We start from the raw sequence: 24366 nt of genomic DNA, 5'->3' as shown, positions 1-24366 counted from the left end.
GTAGGGGGGTGGGGGGGCGGGGGCAGTGCCGTGAGCAGGGGCGAAGGGACCCGGCGGGATACCGGCCGCCCAGCGGGGAGGCGGCGAGGTGAGCTGGACGCCTGCCCCGGAGAAGTCTGGACCCAGCGTCCCCGGAGAGTCGCCAGGCCTGCCAGGTAAAGCAGAAGGCTGGGGCGGGGCCCCGCGCATCTGTCCTCAGGCTCCCAGCATCCGGCGCAGGGCGCCTGGAGCTCGCTGCCTCCAGAACTCACCCCAAGGCGCTGCGCGCGGTACCGCTCCGCGACGCGCTCTCCCCGCAACTGCCAGCCGCCGCGGCAAGCCTGCGGACTGGTCGGAGTTGGACTTCCCCGGACTTTGGGAGGAAGGGGACGAGAAGGGACTGCCTGGGCTGGGGAGCTGCGCTCTGGGAAAGGGAAGCTGGGGCGCAGCGGGGCTGGTGGAGGACGCAGAGCGCTGGCAGCATGAGCTGCGCGCTCGGGAGAACGGAGACGGGCAGGAGCGCGGCTCGCGGGGTCGCCTGGCCCGGCTTTGCCCTTGCTTGCCCTGCAGGCGGTGGCGCCTCCCTCCGGCTGAGGCTGGAAGAGGGTTGACTGCGTCCCTCGCGCAGGGATGCGCGCCGGAAAGGGGGTCAAGAGACCGAGGCTCTGGGGAGGCGCGGGTGCCTATGGGGCTGGTTCCAGTCCGCGCGCAGCGCCCCAACCCGAGCTCGGGCCTGGGAGAAGGATGTGGTGGTGACTTGTGTCCCCGCCGCCCGCCGGACATCGCCAACTCCCCGGATTTCCTTTCTCCGGGCCCTGACACTCCCAGGGAAAGCTCTGAATTGCTGGATTGCGCGCAGGTGGTTTGGGCTTCGCACATCGTAGTTGCCGTGGCGGGAGGACGAGGGTGAGGGGGCGGCGAGAGGGTCAGAGCCGATGAAAGTTGCAGATTTGTTAAGAAAATGCTACTGAGGAGTCCCAACCTGCCCTTAGCAACAGGAGAGACCGGGTGCTAGACTTAGGCTGAAGCAGGAACCACTGCCTGGCCATCCACCTGGGGGCGGGGTGGGGGCTGGAACCTGGAGGGCAGCGCCAGAGCCTTTTTTTCTGCTGAGGCCAGGCAGGGAGTAAGCAGGCTGGCAGCTGAGCACTAGGGGGCCGGTCGCCTGGTGGATTCGGAGTTGACTGTTTCATTATCATAGCCATTATTATTACTATTAATGCTGTCGATGTTGTTACTGGCACGAACGCCAGGAAGGATTTTGTCTTCTGATTATTAATAGGTCGCCTGGAAACTGAGTCTGCCCCTCCCCAAATAAAATGTCCCCAGACCCCCTCCAGTCTGTGAGGTATCTCTTCACCAAAAGAAATTACCCCCTCAGAGCTGTGACGGTGTCAGGGACCCCGCTAAGGAACTGGATCTACCTAAGAACAGTAAAAACAACAAAAGTAGCAACTGTTCGTGCGCTCGCACCAACGCCATTGATGAACAGTCCATTCCTATGGGATCACCTTCCTCCGCCTGATCTGGCTCGGGAACCGTGGGAGCGTTGCCAATCTCGCAGCGCACCTTTGACCCAGCTTTTCCCTCTCATGTGTTAGACAACCCGGACATTTTCTTCCTTCTCTTAGTGTGCCCCTCCCGGCCCCACTGGGCACGTTCCCAACCCCGGAGGCAGCCGTAAGGGCACCTGCGGCTGCCTGGTCGTGGCTGGGCCCCCAGTCAGAGCTCTGCCAGGGCACAGGTTGGCCAGCTGCTGATGCAGAACACAGGGCAAGCGTGTGGGAGAGCAGCCTGTCAGAGGTGGGCCAGGATAGGACAGAGGTCGAGCCTCCTTGCTGGCCACATTCCTTCCTGTCAGAAAAAAAAAAAAGGAGAGGCAAATAAGAGCAAGCGAGCGGGAAGTGATAAAGATTGGAAGCAAGCTCTCGGAGTCTACTTAGGCTGTTGCCACTGACTTTGGCGCGACCTTCCCTTCCCAGCGCTGATGTCCCCTATTTGCCAATGCACGAGGAGCCATGCCTTTCTAATAGGACAGTTGTCTGAGATGATCTAATTTTGTATCCAAAGAAAAAAATCCTTTGAACATCCTGGGAAAGGATAGTCTATAAAATGTGCGTTCTTCAATGTTTCGTGGAAAGTTTGCTACACTGCAGGTTAAGGAGATGCATTTTTAGCATGTGTGCTAAAATTTTACCATGTGGCAGTGTAAAATTAAAATGGAAAAGGAAAGTACAAACATAAAAATGACTTAGCATTCTTGACATGCGTGTGCATAGTTGTAGAAAAATTATCTTTCATGTGGGGAAGAGTTGCCCGGGAATTTAATCAGCGTTTCTACGACTGAAACGCCCCCTGCTACCTCTCTGCCCTGTACGATTTTATGACCCAGTTCTCACAGGCAAGGCAATGTGGATGCAGTAAGTGTGGGGGCTGAGAGGCAGGATCAGAGGGTTGTTAGGGGAACCGTCACATAGGGTTTGGGATTGGAATGGGAAGAAAGATGCCATCATCCTTGCAAAGCAGGAAAATGCTCTTGGAGAAAAAAACAGCTGAGCGGTGCAGGGCAATGGGACCCAGCACTGGCTGTCTGTCATCTACTCTCAGATCCAAGACAGCGACTCCATCAGGTGGTAAAAAGAGGACTAACCGAGGTGGTTTTCCTCTCCCCTTTGGTAAAGGCATTGCCTTCATCTTATCTTTGGACTGGTGTTAACTTGGCTATCCCTGTCTGTACAGTGCAATAGTTTTCCCCTGCCATGTCAAAGAGATTCACACGTAGTCTCCCAGCCCCTTATATATTTGTAAATATTCCCCAAGTTCTGAAGCTTCTCAAAGACATGCAGCTGTTGGAGAATTTAAGTAAATAGTTGGAAGTAATCAAAAAAGCCACTGAAAAGTGAACATGTTTTCCCCTAGCGGAGAAGTTATTGACTGCCTTTGAGCTAGAAAATTAGCAGTTTAGAAAAACCAGGAGGGATTTCCTTGACTTCCTTCTACCCATCAACCAGTAGCTGTATTTTTCTTTCCCTCACTGTTTGGTTAAGCGTTTTTTACAGTTTTGGACTTAGAATGGGGGTTTGCCTGGTGGTCTTCTATGGAGAGAGGAAAAAATGTAGAGAGATACGGAAGGAAGAGCTGCAGTGGCTAGAACATAAATCAACCAGAATATATGGCGAGTGATGAGAATAGGTCTTTTCACGCTAAAAAAAAAAAAGTCCACTTTGGAAGAAAAAGAAGTCTGATTATTGGCATCTAAGGCTGAAACCAAGGCAGCTGATGCAGAGAGGAGCCAAAGGGCAGTTCTTCTTAGTTTAGAAACAGCAAGACAGCCTCTGCCAAAGATTGCTGTAAACACGGAATAAAGATTTCATTGTGGGCTGGTGTGACTAGAATAATTAGACAGTTAATTGTTCATTCTGATCTGGTGGCGTTGCAATCAGTAGTACAGAGCAGCAAAAATAAGAGCAAGGGGAAAACTGAAAAGTAACACATCAGCTTTATCTTGTTTCACTTGGATGCTACTTTGGAAAATCCTGGTAGTTTTCAGGGGGGGAAAAAAAAAGGCATTCTATAGTCCCAGAACAGTGAAGGCCTGGACCCATTGCTGTCATTTTTTCCCCTCCAGGTTCTACCCTGGATATGGACAAAATTCCTCATCTTCTAAAAACAGCATGGGAAACTATAGTAAGAATGAATGATTTATGAAATTCTAGTATTAAGCAACAGAGTTTCATTAGGTGCAAACCTTAGTGTCAAGTCAAACTATATGCAAATAACACCAGATTTTTGCATTTCTCCAACACTCTTTTCACAGTGTTGTAAGTAAGGTTTAAGAAGTAAATATTCCATTTTTGACATTTAATTATTTTTACAAATTGCCTTGTGATTAATCTTTCACGTTTAATTGCAGAAACAGCCTCCTTTATATTGTCATACTAATTTAGAGACAAAAGAAAAACGTATTTTAAGTGATAAAGGTGATTTTAACAGCTGAGCATCTACAGTTGTTGTAGGCAGTAAACTGTGGCTTATTGTTATTTACTAAAAGATGGCACTGTCATAAATTCTTTCTGAAATGACTTGTGCAAATGAAGAAATGACTAAGGGACTATACAGAGCACTAAGAACATGGTGTCTGGGAGGGGGAAAGGAAGAAGCATGTATTCATTATGTTTAAACCCTCCCTGAATCCCCACATCGACCTGGAATGTGGAGCAACTTCTCATTATTTGAATTAAAAAAGGAACGTCTTTAAGTGTCAGTGTTAAGTATAATTGTTCTGGGAATAAAAGCACTATGTTATTTTTTTTAAAAAAAAAAGCATACTAAATTACCTAAGCTCATAAAGTCTCATAAAGAGAAATACTTGTTTCTGCAAGATATTCATTTTGTCTCGATGTGTTTAAAAGGTACAAAACTATCTTTACTAACCTTTCCTTTCTTTTATTCATCATGAATCAAAAGGGATGGCATGGGCAGAATACTTACTGAAGTGTTAAAAAGTGTAAGTGGTACCAAATTATGGAACTCTCCAGCTTTCAGGAGACAAATTTCTACTTTGCAGAATTGTCTACAGCAATTAAAAATAAAAAAAATCATATTGCCACATTAGATTATGGCAACAACCCATTTTCAAAAGAAATTTAGCCTTTTATCATTTAATTGCTATTCATGGTTTGCTAGATAGTTTTTCAGAATAATCTGTCAATCTCCTGCTAACCAGGATTGTCTAGTTAAGAACGTTCCTTAATTACATATGGATTAACTTAATTTTAGAATCCTCAGAACATTCAACTCAAAGTATTACTCAAATGCAATGCAAAATAGAAATGATCCAATTCCCCTCAAGGTATGTGTAATATTTTTTAAGTTTAAGGAATCATAAAAGAGAGAACATTTGGTATGGAAATCCATCAGTGAGTAACTACAATAAAGGAGTAAGGAAAGGTATAAGCTGGCTCTTTTAAAAATATGCCAAGTAAAGTTAGAATGGTATCACTCATTTTTTCTTCCAAAGCAGGAAGAGCGGGTCATGTAAAATGCCATGAAAAGTACAAATGTTAAAGACATACCCAGCATTGCCTGAAATGGGGGTATCTTTGCTATTTCTAAGAATGTTTGACAATCTAATCAAAAGTTTAGAATGCCATGACCATGTGAAGAGTAAAGGAGTATCTTACATGGAAGAGATATCTCTTTATAGTTCTTTAGCTCCTAGCTGGGACCTTACACATAAGAAATGCTCAATAAATAGGTGTTGATTTGATTTTTTTATAGAGAAAATAAAATTGAATTCATGGAATTTCCAAATTAAAGGAATTTATAGTTTAAGTCAAATACCTGAATGGTCTTTGTTACTTTAAATTCTCTCTACACTGACAAGATATGCCTGTGACAGACAGCAATAGTTATTGGCAGTAATCTGGTGTGGCCATGAGGGAGGTAAGAGAGTGGGAAAACTTTAAAGACTTTTTTTTTTTAGTTTTACCTAAATAGTGAGTGTGTTTATGCACATATAAGTGGTTTAAAATACACACTATGTCTTCATAATGAACATGGTATTTCACCAAATGGTTATTATTCACAAGTTGTCACACAGAACCCACCTTTGAAGTACAAATGTTAGACCAATTATGACTAAATGGCTGCATGTTCTCTGCTGTATCAACTAATTAAAGGGTAATTAATAAAATAATAATTGCATTCCATGGCAATGGCTACATCTGGTTGTCATAGAAGTTGTTGGACATTTGGCCAACTGGACGGAAACCTAATCCTTTATACCTCACTTTGAAATTACTTGCGGCCAATACACTTACACTTACCTGGTCCTGCACCTGATTTACAACTGAAATAAGCTATGTGGACCTTCCACCAAAATGGAAAACAGGTGCTCATTGGGAACTAAAATCTATAGGTACATCATCAGCCTGTTGTTTAGTTTCTTTTAGGTCTGACCTTAGTTGAACAAACAAGGTAGTCTGAGTGTTTTCCTAGGGAACCGCACATATATTGGCATAATTGGGAGCTAGTAGTCAAGAGAAAACCAGGATAGAATTAGAATGAAGATTCAATTACACCTTGTTCCCAGAGAGAGTTGTTTATTGGGATTAGAGTTAAGGTTGTTGTGGTCAGCATCGCATAGAAAGATGTGCAATGCAGCATTCTTGTTCTCTAGCTGATGTCTTTGGATGGAAGCAAACTTTGGTTTCCACTTTCCAGCAATAAATCAAAACACAGTTGATTAAATAGTAGCTTATTCAAATTGATGGATAGACATTTTAAGTGTGTGCACCTGGGCATAAGTATTTATAAAGTCAGTGGCTAAAGCTACTGTATACATAATATTTTCCTGAAGGAATAATATACATTTTATATCGTATTCGTTTCCACTTTGTTACATTTTATAAAGTCGATATTTTTGAACCCTTATCGAGTCCTAATTTGGGTTAATTTGTAGATATGAATAATCGATGAACTTACCATAATTTGTTTTTAAACCAACAGAAGTAATTTCATTTAGCAATTTAATTAGAAATTGGCTAAAGACATTTCATCTAGAAGTAATTTCTAAAGGCAACCAAAATACATGTTTTTTAATTTGAAAGATTATGAGCACTGATAAGAATATCAAAACAGATGGAAATGAACACTCAATATTCGCATCTAAGATCTTTTTCCACACAAATATTTCCCATGAGACACGCAGAGTGGGCAGTATCACCTACTTATCACTTTTTAAGGTCGGGGCGGGGGTGAGGGGGAAACACCAATGGGCGTTACAAGCTCTGTGCCCACCCACACAGGCCCTCAGTGTGCCCCATCTTCATCTTCTAATACAAGAAACAATACAAGTTCCCAGCTCTCTTTTTCAAACCTCTTGATGACTTGCACCTGAGGTCTCATCTAGAGTACGAATTTGCAAAGGCACCATCATCACACAATTCAAAGAACAAGCCACACTTGAGAATATGGCTTTTAAGATATTTTTTAGATATTAAATAAGGATCTAAATTTATGCCCATACTCTGCACATACTGGCAAGAATTCCCAAGGCTGCTCATCTTATAAATAAATATCTAGTAACATTTTGTGTGCCTTCATTATCACTACAAATTGTATCTAGCAATCAAAATACATGCTCATTAACATTGTAGTTTTGAAGTGCTGTAGCTGTATCTAGCTTTACCCTTAGCCCATGTTCTCATCTCCATAATACTGGGAACATTTATTTCAGTCTAAAAATCTGAGGCATACTTGTATTTGAAATAAAATCCTCGAGTAGTCATTACAGAATTAATCCATTTGGCAGTTCAGCATCTTGGTGGAAAATTTCAGGCAGCTAGCACCGAGGCTACCATCCGATTCCCAGGGCTGGTGAACATTTGGAGATGGAACTGCTGAGGGCTGTTCTTTAAACACAGGAAAACAGCAGATTTCTTCATGATACAAGAAGCGCTGTCCATCTCTTTGGATACATCTATCTAGTTTGCTTTTGTCAATTAAAATGTGTAGCATTCAGAGAGAAGGCAAACAGAGCAATAAAAATAACCACCATGTACAGTCCTGCCTCTGTGTCAGACATTGTGTAAGCGTTTCACACGTGTGACCCCATTCAGCCTTTCAGCCTCTGTGTGAAGTCAGTGGCATTACCATCTTCATGTCGCTGATGTGGACACTGAGGCCCAGGGTGAAGTGGTCACCATGGACAGGTTTCACACCCAGGCCTCTCTAGCTCCCACATTTGTAGTCCTGCCATGCAGTCACACTGCCTCCCCTCCAGCAGGGGTTCCTAACCTTGGCACTACTGACATTTTGGGCCAGATAACTCTTAATTCTTTATGGGAAAAGTGAGAAAGGAGCTGTCCTGTACATCGTAGGATGTTTAGCAATATCCCTGATCTCTGCCCACTAGATGCCTGTAGCATCCTCTCAGTTGTGATCACCAAAAATGTCTCCAGATACTGTCCCTTGTCTCCTGGGGAGCAAACTCACCACTGACCGAGAACCACTGCCACAGAGCAAAGTTTAACCTCCATATACTGCTTATTAACGCACATACTTTCAATTTACAGATCGGTCATCCATTTTTCAAACAATGACATAGATAATTCTCCTAGTTATGTGAGCCACACTATAGATGATTTGTAAAACATACATACATATATATATATATATATATATATATAAGAAAAAACTCTGGGAGAAAATATTATTAAGTCCACATGCCTTCATTAATATCAGGAGTTTTCCTACTAGCTTCCTTTGGAGGTCAAACAGGGTAATTAAGAGATTGCTGTGATTATACATTTGTGCCAACAAAGACATACAATGGTTCAAAAATGTTAAGCCATGGTACCTCCAAATGCCAATGAATAGGTTGCCCACGGGATCTGGGCTCCAGGAAGGCAGCGGTGGGACGCTCTTGCTCATCTTTATCTCACTAAACCCAGCACTGTGCCCAGCACAGAGCCAGTGCTCATCAAATTCTTCTTTATAAGTAAATGGCATTACGGTTAGCCTAGCACAGGTTTTGAATATGGCCATAGGCCTCTGTTTGGACTTGACATGTATTACCTTTTGCTTTAATCAGTGGCATGGATGTGCACATAATGGTATGCCAATCATGTTTATAAATGTAATGAAGGTCTAAAAATACATTAGGTGAGGAAATGGAATGAGAAAGGTTGATAGGATGGGCCAGATCTAAAGAGATGAAACTGAACATGAACAAATGCCAGTGAGGACAACAAACCACGTGGAGGTTGAGTGGTGTGCCCCAGTTCTCACTCAGCCAAGCAGAGGCAGAGCTGGGACACAGGCTCAGACCACTTGACACCCACCCTCTCCAGGGATGTCAGCCCCGGCTTTGCTTTGTTTGGTCAGGGTGCACCTGAGGTGTCCTGGAGTTGTGTCTGAAGCCAGTCACTGGCCTATGAGGGGCTCAAAAACATGGCAGATGACAGGAATGGTCGAAGGTGTTCAAAATGGCAGACCTGACATAGAAAAGACTTAGAGGGACCATAATAGTCATCTTCAAGTATCTGGAATATCTCTAAGTAACACAGAAATTAAATGTATTCTGCATTGCTGTGGAGCACTGGAAACTACAGAGAAGCAAATTTTATCCCAGCACTAATAATGAGCTTCCTAATGATGGACTGTCCTACATTGGAGCAGGCTCCCCTGGGGAGCAGTGAGCTCTCAGTCTTCAGAGGGGAACACGCAGATGACTGGCCTATGGGAATCCGAGCCCAGGCAGATGGAGGAAATGATCAGAGGTTCTCCTGGGTGCTTTCTAGTCCCGGGTGTATGTGAACTCTTTATAAGGATGTTTGGCTTTGTAAACTACTCTGTGTAATTCTGTTAATGAAAGCACAATCTGTGTTTTCTCTAATCCACTTATTCAGAGCCATAGGGGTAAATAAACTAGAAATAAGCAGGAGGGAATCTTACTGTATGCCATATGGAGTAAGAGTCACTTCCTATGTGCCAACCACTGTGTCACGCACTTCACCAGCATTATCCCATCTATTCCTGATAAGAACCCCATGCAATTTTGTAACTGAGGAAACTGAGTCACAGAGAAGTGACAAGTTAAGTCCAAGGTCACACAGCTAGGACCTCCAGTCTTACTATTTGAACCTCAGTCAGTCCAAAGTTCCAAAGTCCATTTCATAACCACTACAGTACACCACCACAGCCTTTCCGCAGGATACACCATTCTGTTTTGAATGTTGGCAATTCCTAGAGTTTGAGACATACACATACAGCTATCTAAATGCAGATACCTAAAACATTTTCCAAAGATTAAAATACATCATTTTTTAAATTATTTGCAGTTTTCTATTATCCATGATATCGTGCCCTTCAAATAGTGCAAATAGCTATGAGTTGACTTCAAGTAAAATTTTTAGAGGTTGTCGTTTTTTTAAATCTAGAGAAGAAAGGTTGATAATGAAATCTCATACACTATTCTGTAAATGAGGGATCTAGAACCCAGGTCTCGAGGCTGACTGAGAGTGCCAGCGTGAAAACAAGAGTGATAATTTCCATTTCCACAAATTCAGGGAAGTCTAACGGTTGAGATGTTTAGACAATTATATCATTAGGGATTGTGCTCTCTTCTGATCAGGATTATCTTTATCTTATGTTTTATGATCATGTTGTTAGATACTTCATAAAACCAAACTGATTGTTAAAACTACTTTGTCTGCTTTTATTACTTCAGTGCCAAAAAGACGCTGAAAAGCTCTAAACCATTCCACCACAGAGCACTGGATTCGGCCTATTTATCACTCTGATTTAATGGAAGATCACTTAAACTTCGCAAATTTAATCTAGTGTCTTCTTATTCTTAGGCAGTGCTGCTTCATGCTCGCCATTCCAGACAATAATCAGCAAAAGACATAAAACACAGGTCGGCATTTGCTTTCTAAACTTAAAGCTGCCCTGGTGCTTACATGCACTTCAACGCTTATGGAAGTCCATTTCCATGTTTATCCTCCTTGCAAAGCATCCAGGCAGCTGCAGGAAAAGCCCAAACACTTATCACAGGATTTAAAATGGCATCTTGTACAGGCAGCTCTCTGTGGGGCAGCCATGTTGCCAAAAGGCAGACGCTTTGCCAAAATGTGTGTTCTTTATCTGTCAATGAATGGGACCATCTACTGCTAAAGAAATGGTCATGGGCCTGCTGTATGTTCACAGCCTGCCCAGACACCTGTCTAAAACAACTTCCTTGCTGAGCCTCTTACCATAACACTGACTCATCAGGGTACCACTGCGCCATGTCAACCTGTGGCTGGAAGGACATTTATATGACCTTATGAAGTAGAATGGAGATCAGCCACTGATGTTTTAGTCACAGATTTCTTCCTATGCTTTTACATTACTCCATACTGGAAACCTTTCTAAAAAGGGTGTTCTCAATATACTTTATGAAAATGTTCTAAATCAAGAACCAAGATATCTCCTAAATGTCACGGGAAACATCTAACTCCAAGAAGCACTGAGTGTAAAGTCATGAAAGCACTCTTCAATCGTATGTGAGCTACCCAGAATGTGGGATCTGATAGGTTATTCCAGGGATTTGGACAGAATAAATTAGGAATCGACCTGAGAAAGATTCATCCTATGAGAACTGAGAAATGTACAAGGCAAGTGCTACTGCCAGTGTCTTGACCTTGGACTTCCAAACTCTGAGTCAATGTGTGTCAAAAGCCATTCAGGATCATAGTTCTGAAAACGCAAATGGCCTTAAGTGATGGCACCTTTAGAAGTCAATGGCTAAGGAATCTGAATAACTGGGGCAGGAGGAAGTGATATATAGAGGTGAAAAGGAATGACCACTAAGGCATGGCCTTATTTATCATAAGGGGAGAGAGGAAGTATGTCATTATTAAAAGTTCATTTCATTATGATATGCAGCCTTTAAGCAAAGAAATCTGTTACCTTCCCTTCTCCATCCCAACCCCACCATTATGCATGTCCTATAGAATGTGCCAAATATACCTCTTGCATCTTTGAGATAAAAGGAAACCTTTCATACACTTGGTGCTGCATAAAAAAAATATTTAAGCTGAACTGAAGGCATCAAAAGTAAGTAACTGCACTGAAAAGTCATAGCCATATTGAACAATAAACAATTTATGGAAGAAGCCCCCACCCCCCAAAAAATTGAAAAGTATAGCTTCTGACAAGTATTCTTTATTTATGAGTATAAGTAGAATTTTTCAAGGAACACCAAAATACTAAAATAAAATACAAGTTTGACACACACATTTTCTCTTTGAGGCTTCAGAAAAAAAAAAAACACAGGTAGATATGAGGTTAATTGCATAATTTAATTCAATGATCATTACCTACACTAATTGAGAGAATAGAAGGATTATATAAATTGTAAATGGCCTTTGAATTGAATACAGGTAAGCCCAGGGATCTAGCCATTCAATATCTGTAAAGATAAGGATGTCTGATAATTGAAGTCCAGATGCCCAAGCTTGGAAATTTCTCTTGTCCCCTCTCCTCTCTTAGCTTAGCTCTCCCTACTTGTCCTGAGGTGCTGGTGGGCCATACTCACCAGATCAGAGCTGGGCTTACTTTCTGCCGGTTCACCTGTTGAATTCTTGCTTTCTGTTCCCTTAGAGCACCTATGATATTATAAACATAAGGGGGGAGGGCGCAGAGATCGGGAGGAGGTGCTGAGAAGGTTAACCCAGGAAATGTCTGCCCCAGTAACACAGCCCCGGGTCTAACAGCCCCCAGACTGTTTATCATTATCAAGAACACACAAACAAAAATACCGTCTCTCAAGCGTTTCTCTGGTCCCAAGGCAAATTGGGATATGAATTCTTTCAAAAGGATTCTATGCATGCAATGTGAATAACTGTCAACAAAGCTATAATTAAGGAGATGAGATGCTGTCAATAAACTTGAAATAATGATTTTCCTTGGAGCAGCCACATTATGTCTTATCTCCTCTCGCCCCTTTCCCCACATGGCCTCCCTCCAGGATAATCTAGAGTTTTCTCCTTATAATTTAGGACGGGAAACTCCCATGTAGCTCTTTATAGATTGTGAGAAATTCATAGACAACACTCTTCTTCCTTTTCAGATGGACCTTTTGCTCATGTTTTCTTAAAATTCATGATGTATTTGTCTCCAGTTAGTATCAGTTGTCCTCCCTCTAGTGTTCTATGCATCCAAAGAACCCAGTGCAGCTTCATTAGTTGATAACCACAGCAATAAAGGTCCCCTGGTGTACAGAGCCCTCTGCAAATCAGTTTTACGTGTGCTACTTCATGTTCTCAGTGCCATCTGCCAACAGCCCTCCTGGCTACAATTGATTTCATATTATTCCTTTGGTCCACTGGAACATTTTAGGTCTCAACAAGTGTTTGTAAATAAAAGGATGGACTTTCCGTGCCAAAAAAGTCAGTTTTCTTACTCTCACTCTTAGGAACTGTTTCTGCCATAGCCTTGCTCATGTCACCCATACTTCTTGAGGAAACCACATTTCTTTCGAGCTATTTCTGATCCCTTTTTTCCCCAAAAGACAGCTCAAAACTTCTCTTCCTGAACGAGACCTCAGTTAGCCAGCGATTTCTCAGCCCTGCCCTCAAGACTCTGATGTTCTTCTCTAAATGAGATGGTGTTGTCACCAGTGATGGTGGTTGTCTCCGATGCATATTTTCTCTCCCCACAACTGAGTCATAATTTCTTCAAAGCAGAAACAGGTGTGCTCCTTTTCTGTGGCACAGAGTCCCCCACTCTGAATGGTGGGGCCTCATCGATGCCAAGGGTCTGGTGCTTTGTGATGCCCCTGAAATGTTCTGCTGTGTCAGCTCAGGGCTGGGGCTATTCTAAGTCGCATCCCCATCAGCTCGTTGTCTGATCTACACAGACACAGAAAGTGGGAACTCCGGCTGGTCACTGCGATGTCGGGAAGCAGGGGGGTGCCAAGATGGCAGGCAGAGGGCCAGAGAGCACAGCTAGAGCTGAGAGAGGCAAAAAGAGTTAGGGAGGGTGTAGGGAGGGAACGGTAGGGCAGAACTGTGTGGAAAAGAACAAGTTTTCAGCTTTTTAAAAATATGAATAACGACATTTTATGTTTATTCCTGGGAAACTACGTGTAGCTTAGTGATATGTTGGGGAACGTAAACTTATTTTTAAATGGCATGTGGGCTGTGCTTTAAAGGTTGAAGACTGTAGGGGTTGAAATGTGTACACTTTAGGAGTAGCTGTGAGAAACATCAGTAATTACCAGAACAGCTAATCATGGTTTCCACCTTGGAATTCCAGGCACCAGGTGCCAGTTTGGCAAATCAGTTCTCTGTGCCCTACCAGCTAAAAAATCTTCTGTTTGACTTCCACTATCCGCCTCCTCCTAACAAATCCAACCCAAATCCATGTGAACAGGTGGATTTAGGTCCTGGAATTTGGCACTTTCCTGGGGAAAACTAGAGAAATTCGTTAACTGTTAGCAGTTTGAAATACTCATTTACAAGTTGAACCTAAAGCTCAGTTGTTCTCTGAATGTGTCTTCCCGGGGTGAGATGTATGAATATGAGACGTCCAGGAAATAGGGTATTCTGGAAGGAATTTGAGTCCTTAATAAATGTTTCCTACGGATCCCATAATGACTCCACTCTGTGTTTGTCATGTAAAGAAGTGTGCCCTTTTCATAGTCGTTAGCATGTGCTTTTTAGAGACTCATGCCTACACAGTACAGTAACAATTATTTTTCCATGGATAGCTACAGGTTCAGCACCGGGAGGTTCTGCACTGAGAATCCGAACATACTCATTCTAGCCATCTCTCTCCAAACCAAGACAAAAAACCAAATGCAGCAACATCCCAAATTAGGACAAAGTGCTATATATAAATCTCTGAATTGCCACATGCATGTGATAAAAGAAGAATAATATCAAAATTGGAGGTTGTGCTCAATCTCACATTATAGCTTGCCACAATGTAATTTAGTTTATATCTCTACAGGCTAACATGAGCTGAAGACTTAAATGGATGACTGGAGAGAATCAGGGCAAAGATGGCATATCCGTCTGCTCAGGATGCCGTTAACAAATAGCACAGGCTGGGTGGCTAAAACAACAGAAATTCATTTCTCTCAGTTCTGGAGACTGGAAGGCCAAGAGCAAGGTGCCAAGAGCATTAGTGCCTAGTAAGGGTGTCCCTTGGGTTGATACAGCCTCCTTCTCAAAGCGCGCTCACAAGACTTCTTTGAGAGAGAGAGAGAGAGAGAGAGAGAGAGAGAGAGAGAGGTGTGTGTGTGTGTGTGTGTGTGCGCACCCATGGTAGAGGGAGGTGAGAGGAAGAGAGGGAGAGGGAATGTGAGAGGGAGGGAGGGAGGGAGGGACAGAGAGAAGGGAGAGGGCAAGGAGAGGGAGAGATCTGGTGTCTCTTCTTTTAAAGACATTAATCCTACCAATAAGGGCCCCACACTTATGACCTTATTTAACCTTAATTACTTCCTTATTCCAAATACAGCCATAATGGAGGTTAAGGCCTCAACATGATAATTTAAGGGGGATACATATATTCAGTCCATAGCAGTGACATTGCAACCAATAAAGCTTAGTGGTTAATGTATTTGTCACGTTTAGATTGGCTGAAGCACTAAGGGATCCCAAGTGCTGTTCGAATCCCAAGTTTAGTGACCTTCCCAGTGCTCAGAGCAGCTGACTAACCTGGATTTCAGGACCCCATGCCATTGCTCTCACTGGCACAGTACAGTGCACCCCATCTGTCCCCTTCTCCCTGCCAGAGTGCCTCTGTGCTGCTTAGATGGCCACTGCATTTCACATTGCTTAGCAATGTCTATTGCTGTCTAGTCTTCAGAGCTATCCAAAGAATCTAGATTTTTCTCTCCAATCTGCTGCTTTATGTTCTGGCCCTTGTCATTTTTGTTTAAATTCCTAGCATAAAATTATTGGTGGTCTCCAACCCTCCATTCTCTTCTCCTACCAGGACCCTTAACTTTCTAACAAGACTGTACCTCAGGGGTCCTGAGTTGATATGTCAGATAGTCATGCAGATGGAGGTGAATGTGCCCAATTCCTTCTTCAATCCAAAGGACCGTAGGTGGCTGACTGGAGCTTGTGCACTGGCTAGAGAAACGGTGCCAGTGAGGGCTCAAGGCCACTACTGTAAACAGTATGTAGGATAAGATCTGCTAACTTCTATAAGAAAAACACCAAATGTCAGTGCTTTAACACAATGGTAGTCTATTGCTTGCTCACATCACAGTTTAGCTTCATGTCAGGTGGTCCTTCTGAACATTTTCCCTCTAAACAGTGTCCCAGGAATTCAAGCTGATAATCTTGCGGCTCTCCCTCCCGTAGGGGCAGAAATCTTTGCTCAAAGTTGGCAGAGGAGCAAAAATGGAAAGTGTGGAGGATCTTTCAGAATGTTTTGTAGTTAGTAATGAAAATGGTGTATATCACTTCCAACTGCCTTTCATTGACCAAAACCCTACCATATGGCCCCAAACTAACAGCAAGCTGGGAAATGTAGTCTTCCTGTGTGCCCAGGAAGAGGAAATGCGACTCTCATTAGCACCTGGTCAGTCTCTGACACAGCTCCCAATTTTTTCTTCACTACCAAGAAGCGTCTTGGTGCTTAGGTGAACTCATCCAGTTCAGCAGCATTAGGGATGGGGGATGGAGGATGGGGGTGGGAGAGCACCAAAATAATTCTCAGCAATTCCACTTTAGGTATGACAAGAAATGCAAACTCCTTAACAAATCCCAGGAGATATAACCCAGCAGTGCTGTATAATGTTTAAGTGCATTTTCTCAGGAATCAGACAATCTGAGTACGGCCGATGCTGCTGGCCCCAGGGTCACACACTGAGAACCCCTGTCATAACCCAGCCCGCTTTCTGTGGATGTGGGTGTCACTCCCCCCCATCTGATGGCTGGCTGCCAGAGCACTGGTTGGGGGTTAGCCATCAGATGTTGGAGTCTGGCTTCAAATCACTGTTCCTGACTCTTCCTGAGAAAGTTACTTAAATTCTTGGACAAGTTATGCTCTCTAAGTTCACTCATTTGAAAAGTGGGGGTAATAATGCTGATCCCAAAAGAATTACATTTGATTTTCTGTCTAAAGCATTTTGCACCTTCCCTAGCACATAGGAAGCACAATAAATGCTAACTGCAAATATCAGAAGAAGATAGGGGCTATGTGTGTCTGCCTCTGTGTTACCTCTATCAAACAAAAATAACGCAAAATCAAATTTTTAAAAAATGTAGGTGGTATGAGGTAGTTTAAAAAGCAGCAGGTTTCTAGCTCAAGAGTTTGAGCTCTGAGCAACAGTGGTTCAATTCCCGGCCTGATCTGAGCTGCCACTGAGCTGCCAATAGGTGGCAGGATGGCTCAGCTTAAAAAAAAAAAGCAGTAGGTTTGCCTAAATCTATGTCACAAGCTGTGTGACTTTGGCCAAGTAACTTGACATCTTTCATTAAAATATATTCCTATTTCCTATGTCATAGGAGTGATATGGCCATGAGATATCATGTAGAAGCATCTAGCACAGTTCCTGTGACATAGAGATACTCAATACATGTTGAGTAGCAGCTCCTCTCAAAATGGTTCTACAATGGAAAGTAATGTTTCAAACTATGCAAAAGAGAAAAAAACATCTTATTAAGACATGTTTTAAGAGAATAAATGATTCTAGTTTCAAGTAGACGCTTATTAGGGTGATTTTTTGGTCTTTGGCCTTCTGCATCTCCAACCCCCATTTGAGAACAGCTTCTCGATGCCTCTATTCAAATGATAATCACTGTGCAAAATAATCAATCAGGAACGTACAGTACACACCTGAATAAACGTTGAATAATATTATATGTCAACTATAATTTAATACATATATAGACATGGGATGTGGAATAGAGTGTGGGAATGGAGTCAATGGAATTGTAATAGATATGATATCGGGGGTGGGGGCCAGTGGATGGGGGAGGGGGGTTGTCACTTTGTGAGGGGTGAAAAGGATAACTATTGCATTGTTTTGTACACCTGAAACTAATAATAATAATAATAATAATAATAATAATAATAATGTTATTTAAAAGAAAAAAAAGGCATAATAAGCTGAGGATGTGAAGAATAGCTGGGTAAACAGGCCCCTCTCTCCAGCTGTCATGTCTGTCTGTAACAGTGCTAGTATTTCATTGTGAACGATGCTAATTTCAGTGTGAGCTGTGGTGGTGGTGAGAGGTGCATAAAAGGAATTCTTGATTATCCATATCAGTACCTGTGGTCCCTGGGGATTCGCTCAGAAACGTCAGATCACATAAGGCAAGAGGGCTGTGATAAAATATGCATCAGTGAAGCTTCACTATTTATGATAATAAAGAAATGGAAAGTCTTGCCCTCTGGAAACTATTTGTGGCTGGTACTTCTCTCTTTTTACTATTTCTGGAGGCTTTATATCGCTAAATGACACTTGTACTAATTGTTACACCATTCTGTATGTACCTACACCGCCATCTCACTTCTGTAACTGTTCTTTCAAATTCCTGGAGGCTTATCCTAATACTGTTTCAACAATGATGATCTTCCCAATCTAAATTTGAGAAATAATAATGACCTGAGCTGCAGGACCACATTAGCGGCCTCTCAGAGTTAAACAAACACTAATTACTGCTTATTAGTATTGGCTACAGAGGAGAAGAGGGAGGCTGAAGTTCTCAAAGACACAGGACACATCGTGGGGAGAGAGGTGAGGGGTGAAATCAGGGCGGCCAATATCTTTTCTTGAGAATGGGCCATTCTGTTTTTTTAAGAAATTTTATTGGGAAACAGTGTGTTTTTCCAGGACCCATCAGCTCCAAGTCAAGTAGTTAGTTGTCTTCAATCTAGTTGTGGAGGGTGCAGCTCATGCGGGGATCAAACCGGCAACCTTGGTGTTATGAGCACTGTACTCTAACCACGTGAGCTAACTGGCCTCCCCAAGAGAACAGGGCATTCCTTATTTTAAAATTGTGTTCTTCCTATTTGGGGAACAGGGAGTGTTGCAGTGGCCTTTTTCATATTAAATAACGATAATACTAGATGATTAGGATGGAGGTATTTCATATTTTTACTTGGCACAATTAAAAGTTAGGAACTCTGTTTTGACCACTCCTTGAAATCTCAAAATCTGGAAACCAGTTGGACTCTCTCTTATAACATCCCAGCACAAAATCCTTGGCTTGGGTGGTCGAGGGCTTCCTCACCATTTTATAAGGTATCTGTTCCATTTGTGGAAGCTCTCATTACTAAAATTGACTCATTTTATTGATCCAAAATCTGCCTTCATATATTTGCCACCCTATTTTGGTCCTCTAGTGCTGCATAAAGTAATTCTCATTCCTTTTGTTGTAACAGCTCTTCTGTATAAAGAAAGGCAGCATGGCCTCCCGTTCGCCTCTACTCTAGTAACCCTCATCTGATGCCCATGGCCCCTACTCCACGGTTACCCTGCGAGCAGTTGCTCCCTCACTTCCAATCACCCCATGATGTGTGCCCCTGCAAAAGACGGGTCTGATACATCAATCCCCAACTTAGAAACAATTACTTCATTGCTGAGAGAACAAAGCCCAAAGTTTTTAGACTGACATTAGCTTCTCCACCATCTGCTTCCAAACAAGCTTTCTCGCCCACAATATTCTCTCCAGTGCAGCACACACACCAACACAGCCTTCTCTCCATTCCTGTGCTTTCCTCACCCTGGCCTTTTGCATCTAAATGCTGATTTCTGTCTAAGTGTGTCTACTCTCCAAAGTCCACCTCTTTCACCAAACCTTCTCAAATCCATAGGTTGGTATTCATTCTCCATCCTCTAGATTCTCATAAAACAGACTTTATATTGTAATACCAGCACTAATGATTTATTTACTTGTGTTCCCGTTGGTTTCAGTGGGACATTATAAGATCTGTACTTGCACAGATATCCTTACTTGCTTTTGGATACCCTAGCGTGTCTACCACAGTGCTTTGCACATAGCTGAATGTTCAGTAACATTTTGTTCAGTTGAATCAAATGCCCTTCGATCCTGATTCCCCCAATGTGCCAACCCCGACCCCCACTGAGATTTCTGAACCCACAGTCTGACACAGTAACCACCACCAACATGTGACTATTCAGTTTTAAGCTCACATTAATGAAAGTTAAATAAAATTAAACCTCGGCTCCTCAGTCTCACTAGCCACATTTCCAGAGCTCATTAGCCACATGTGGCTGGTGACTACTATCCCAAACAACACAGAGAGGGACTGTTCCGTCACTGCAGACAGTGCCGGTGGACAGTGCAGGTCTAGACGCTATTCCAACAATAGCAGCACCACCTTCCCCGCCGCGCCGTGCAATTAGCCGCATCGCACTGTTGCAAACAGCATGCCAGCCTCTGGCTAATTAAGATCTCCACGTCTTTTTGGAATGAACAGCTTTTAAGCTAGACTTCCCTCATATTGCACTTAATCACTTTGGGGGATCTAAAGGTAATCCACCCCCATGCCCTAGTAAACCCTAGTACATTTTATCTTTTCTATTTGATCCCATCTGTCCAGCTCATCAAGATCTTTAAGTTTTAATTCTGATGTGTTTTGAGCTATCCTATCCTAGGCTTGAGTTACCCACACCTTTCTAAGTACCTCTTCTGACATTTAGTTGTTGATAAAAACGTTGTCTGTAAATAGGATGGCTATATAAGTTGTCATCAAAGACAGGACATTTTGCAGAGTGAAGATGAATGTTGTAGAAAATTACGCTGAGACACAGGTACTAAGTGGGACTGCCTGAGGCTAACCAGGATGGACGGAACCTTTCCCACGCACATCACACTCAGAACTACTACCCCGTCACTGAAGAACGTCCTCAAGATGAAGACTGAGCGAGTGTTCAAAAGTCTGTTCATGTGTTGACTAAGTTTTATCTATTGGGTTGCCGGAAAACTCATCACGCATTTTTGCAATGAAAAACATAAAAAAAATACGTCATGACTTTTCCGACATCCCAATAATCGTGGACCCTATGACTCCATTTAATTTATGAAGCTATCATGAGAAATAAAATATCTTAAGTTCAAATCATCTCGTTTTCAGCATTCAATAATTAAACACAGAATTTTTTTCAAAAAAGAAAACATAATATAAATGGGAACATATATATATATATATATACATATACACATTAGATAAATAAGAGCAGAAGAAATGACTTGACAAGATGACAAGATTTGGATATAGTATCTTCCTTATTGTTACATAAGGAGTCCAGACGTTCACAGAGAACTGCCTCATATGTGACAGGCTAACAATGACTTGAGGCTCCATTTTAAGATTCAAACAAAAACAAAGAACATATGTAGTGATTTTGCTTGGGAAGTTATTGAACATATATTACTTTCTTTGTAAAAGTGTCAATTTGGAGGAAATCTAGTTTACAGCAGTCTTTAACAACTATTTGCCTTTCATCTATGGCAACTGGGCCCACAAAATCCTGGTTAAATCCTAATCCACTGCACATGTGCCCTGTGTTTCAAAAAAGTAAAGACAAAAACAAGCGTGGATGCTTTAAAAACGGAAAAGGTGATGTAGCACTGCCAAATCCACATAAAAGTAAAATCGACTAAAGATTTATGTGGAGGTCTGTTTTCATGGATTTTATAGAGAGAAATATGAAAATATTGGGGCAAAAACTGAACAAAATGTCCCATGAATTAATGTTGCTGAAAGTCAGATAAAGGTCAGAGCATAAGACTGACGGGAAGAGACGAAAGAATAATACGAGAGCAACCCAGGGGAAGGGAGCAAGCTCTGGCCTCCGTCTAACCAGCCCCACCACCCCGCTCAGGTCCTTCTCCATATCCGCGCTTATTTCCTTATTCATTCAGGAAACAAGTCTCGACTCCTGAGTGACCCGGCAGGAGTAAGCAGTGGCCCCACCCCTCAAAGTCTACACCGACAGACTTGAACCCAAGAGTTCTCAAGGATCAAAATGCTGCATATAAATTTAGACGTAAATACTTAAGGCTTCTTGTATCCATTGAAAATATAGTTCTTATTTATAATTAAAATAAAATTTTTTTGGAGTTGTCATTTTTTGTATCGCCAAAATATGTAGCAAATGTGTACAATCCATCTTTTCTACTTTCAAGACATATTATGTAGGGTACTACATATTATTCAGTTTAAGTCTTCTACCCATTGTTTTCACGTTTTTGTCATACAGATTATTTTTCCTTAAACTTAAAATCAAATATTTGTAATTAGGTATTTATAAGTGAAATATTACTTCAACAAAATCTTACTTCTATTGACCAATAATAATAATAAAAATAATACGAAAATGAAGATTATATTATTGCTTGAAAATACTTATTTTCCTCTGCAGCCTAGATAAGTAGGGAAAAACAACTTTCTAATCCATAATTTGAGAGTTAAATATGTGTTATCATTTTATTTTGGTCCTTATTTTAATTCCCAAGCTAAAAGCAATTCACAGGCAGTTAAGAAACCCAATTTGATCAATTTTCCGAGTCCCTCATTAGGATGATTCTTAAGGCAGGTGGCCTTCAATTAGTTTGGCAGACAGCTCTGGCTAATGTTTTAATGATCCCTAGCAAGGAAAACAAAAAGGAGACAAAAATAAGGTGGAGGGAGATTTACAATGGTGAGGGTGAGCTACATCAGGCAGGGAGGCAGAGTACAAAACCACTAATTAACTCATCATCTAAACATCTGCAAGCTCAAAGGAGACACCCCAGTACCCCTGTACTGCCGACAAGTCCTTTAAGTGTTTGCTACAAAGAGTAGCCCCTAATCCTATATTCCAGGCATGGAGGAGTTTGTCAAACAGCCTAGCTAATAATACTATTACAACATCTGATGTTTGAAGTTGTAACTATACCAAAATATTTGTCGTGAAACAAATGGAAGGAACATCATCTCTTGCAGCAGCCTCTGACTGTTCTCTCCAGTTCCATCTTGCCTCTCTGCTATCTAATTTACATACAGCCAACAGAATATGCTCCAAGAATAAACCAGATTATATCACTCTTTTGCTTAAAACCATCTAAAGGCTTCCTGTTGCAATTAGAATAAAATGCAAAAATCTTTACTGTGGCAAATAAGCCCTACGCAATCTGGCCCCCCTGACCACTTTCACTTTCAGCTGCTTGAGTTAGAAACCCAGCCACCTTAGCTTAAAAAATGTAACACTCAAAGCAGATGTAAGCACTTTAAACCTAACCAAGCAAAAGCCTTATTATTTTTTCCCCATGGAACAGTCTCAAGGTCGAAGGCTGGTCAGCTGCTCAACGTAGTCACTAAGGAACCAACTCTGTCTGGCCTCCTGCTCTGCTGTCCTCTGCTTGGGGCTTTTGTCCTCACAGATGCAAAATGGCTGCTCTATCTCCGAGCACCGTGTCTATATTCCAAGCAGTAAGGAAGAGAAACAGCAAAAGATGAAAGTGCTGCGTGCCAGCTGAGTCTGTGACTTTTAATCTGGAAAAGAATCATTTTCCCAAAATCTCCACCCAGTAGTCATCATCTCATTGTTCAGGACAAGGCTACTGCAGCCTGAGAAAATCAAGTTTGTGGGTTTTTGTCTCTTCACTTCCGAACCGCGGGACGCGTTCTCCGTGCCCCAGCCATCCCAGCCTCTCTGCCCCTCAAGCACCCCTTCACATTCCCATCTCTTCGTCGTCGCGCGTGGCTCCCTTTGCCCGGACTTTTCTGCAGGTGGCTGCGTGGATCACGCCTTCACACCATTCAGACCTCGGCACAGATGTCCATTCCTACGGACAGCTTTACCTGATCCCTCTGTAGTCGCCTCCATCCCATCTCCGGCCTCCCTCTGGCATTTCTTGATATTTGAAATATTTTACTGTTTCTGTTGATGGGCTCACTGTCTACCTGTATTAGGACATAACCTCATAATAACAACGTTTCCGATTCTCTCTGCCATGTCAGTGCCGTGAATAGTACCTAGCGCAGGCCAGGTACTGAGTTAACAGTAGGATTATGACTTAGGAGTGGATCAATGGTTTTCCTGACCTACCCTGAATTTTTAACCCTTCTTTCTCTTCACTGCACTCTTATTCACTCGTCTTTGACTATGAAATGAGTAATAGCGTAAGAGTGCTTGATTCTATTTGAAATTTTCATTACGTTTCACATTTTCTTAAATGTCCATGTTGCTTTGTTGGCCATTGTAAACATTATTTTCTTGGTCATCAAATGTATTTGAGGAAATGATTTCTAATTGTTTGGTATAAGCATTGGAGTCCTGCATCATTTATAAGCCTCTGCTTTTAATTATTATAAATATTTGTACCATGAATAATTTTTTTCACATTTTCTGAGTGACTTTCTGTATCCTAGGGATTATGATTCAAAATTGGTCTTGCACCCTTCTTGCTTGAAGTCCAAGAACATACAATCAATACCTCCTCACACATATGTCTAGATCCCTTATGAAGTAAACAAAGCATATTCAATATTCACATTCTACTCTTAGACAAATCTCTAAGTCTTTGAATACAAATATTTTTGACTGTCTGATTTTTGTCCCTGATTCAAACTTGGTAGATATAGTAAATGACCTTGATGTGACTTTCCTATTCCACCTCCTTTTTACATCCCCCCATGTAAATTCTGCAGAATACTACAGAGGGACTCAATTTTTCCTCATCCCAAAGATTTAACATTTATTATGGCTCAAAGCATCTACAGATTTTTTTCTTTTTGGCATAGACTTTTTTCCTTTATATTCATTTGTCCTAGTGCTAGGACAAAAATCTAAGAGACAAGGGTGGGGGGGAAAGAACAAAGAAAGAAAAAAGAAAGAGAGAGTAGGGGGAGGGGGGAGAGAGA

General features: G+C 42.1%; 1 protein-coding gene across 2 annotated transcripts in view; it reads left to right on the top strand.

The window, feature by feature from the left end:
- Window positions 1-46: 46 nt before the first annotated feature.
- The window catches only part of CDH20 (cadherin 20), a 199468-nt gene continuing 175148 nt past the window's right edge, over window positions 47-24366 (top strand). For both annotated transcript variants that reach the window (XM_019657693.1, XM_019657695.1), the window contains exon 1: window positions 47-155. The gene's annotated coding sequence lies outside the window, so the exon portion shown is untranslated. The remainder of the gene's footprint in view (window positions 156-24366) is intronic.

The sequence above is a fragment of the Hipposideros armiger genome, unplaced genomic scaffold (genome assembly GCF_001890085.2).
Source record: "Hipposideros armiger isolate ML-2016 unplaced genomic scaffold, ASM189008v1 scaffold_278, whole genome shotgun sequence".
NCBI lineage: Eukaryota > Metazoa > Chordata > Mammalia > Chiroptera > Hipposideridae > Hipposideros > Hipposideros armiger.
The sequence above is the reverse complement of the archived record's forward strand: the minus strand, read 5'-3'. Positions and strand labels throughout refer to the sequence as shown.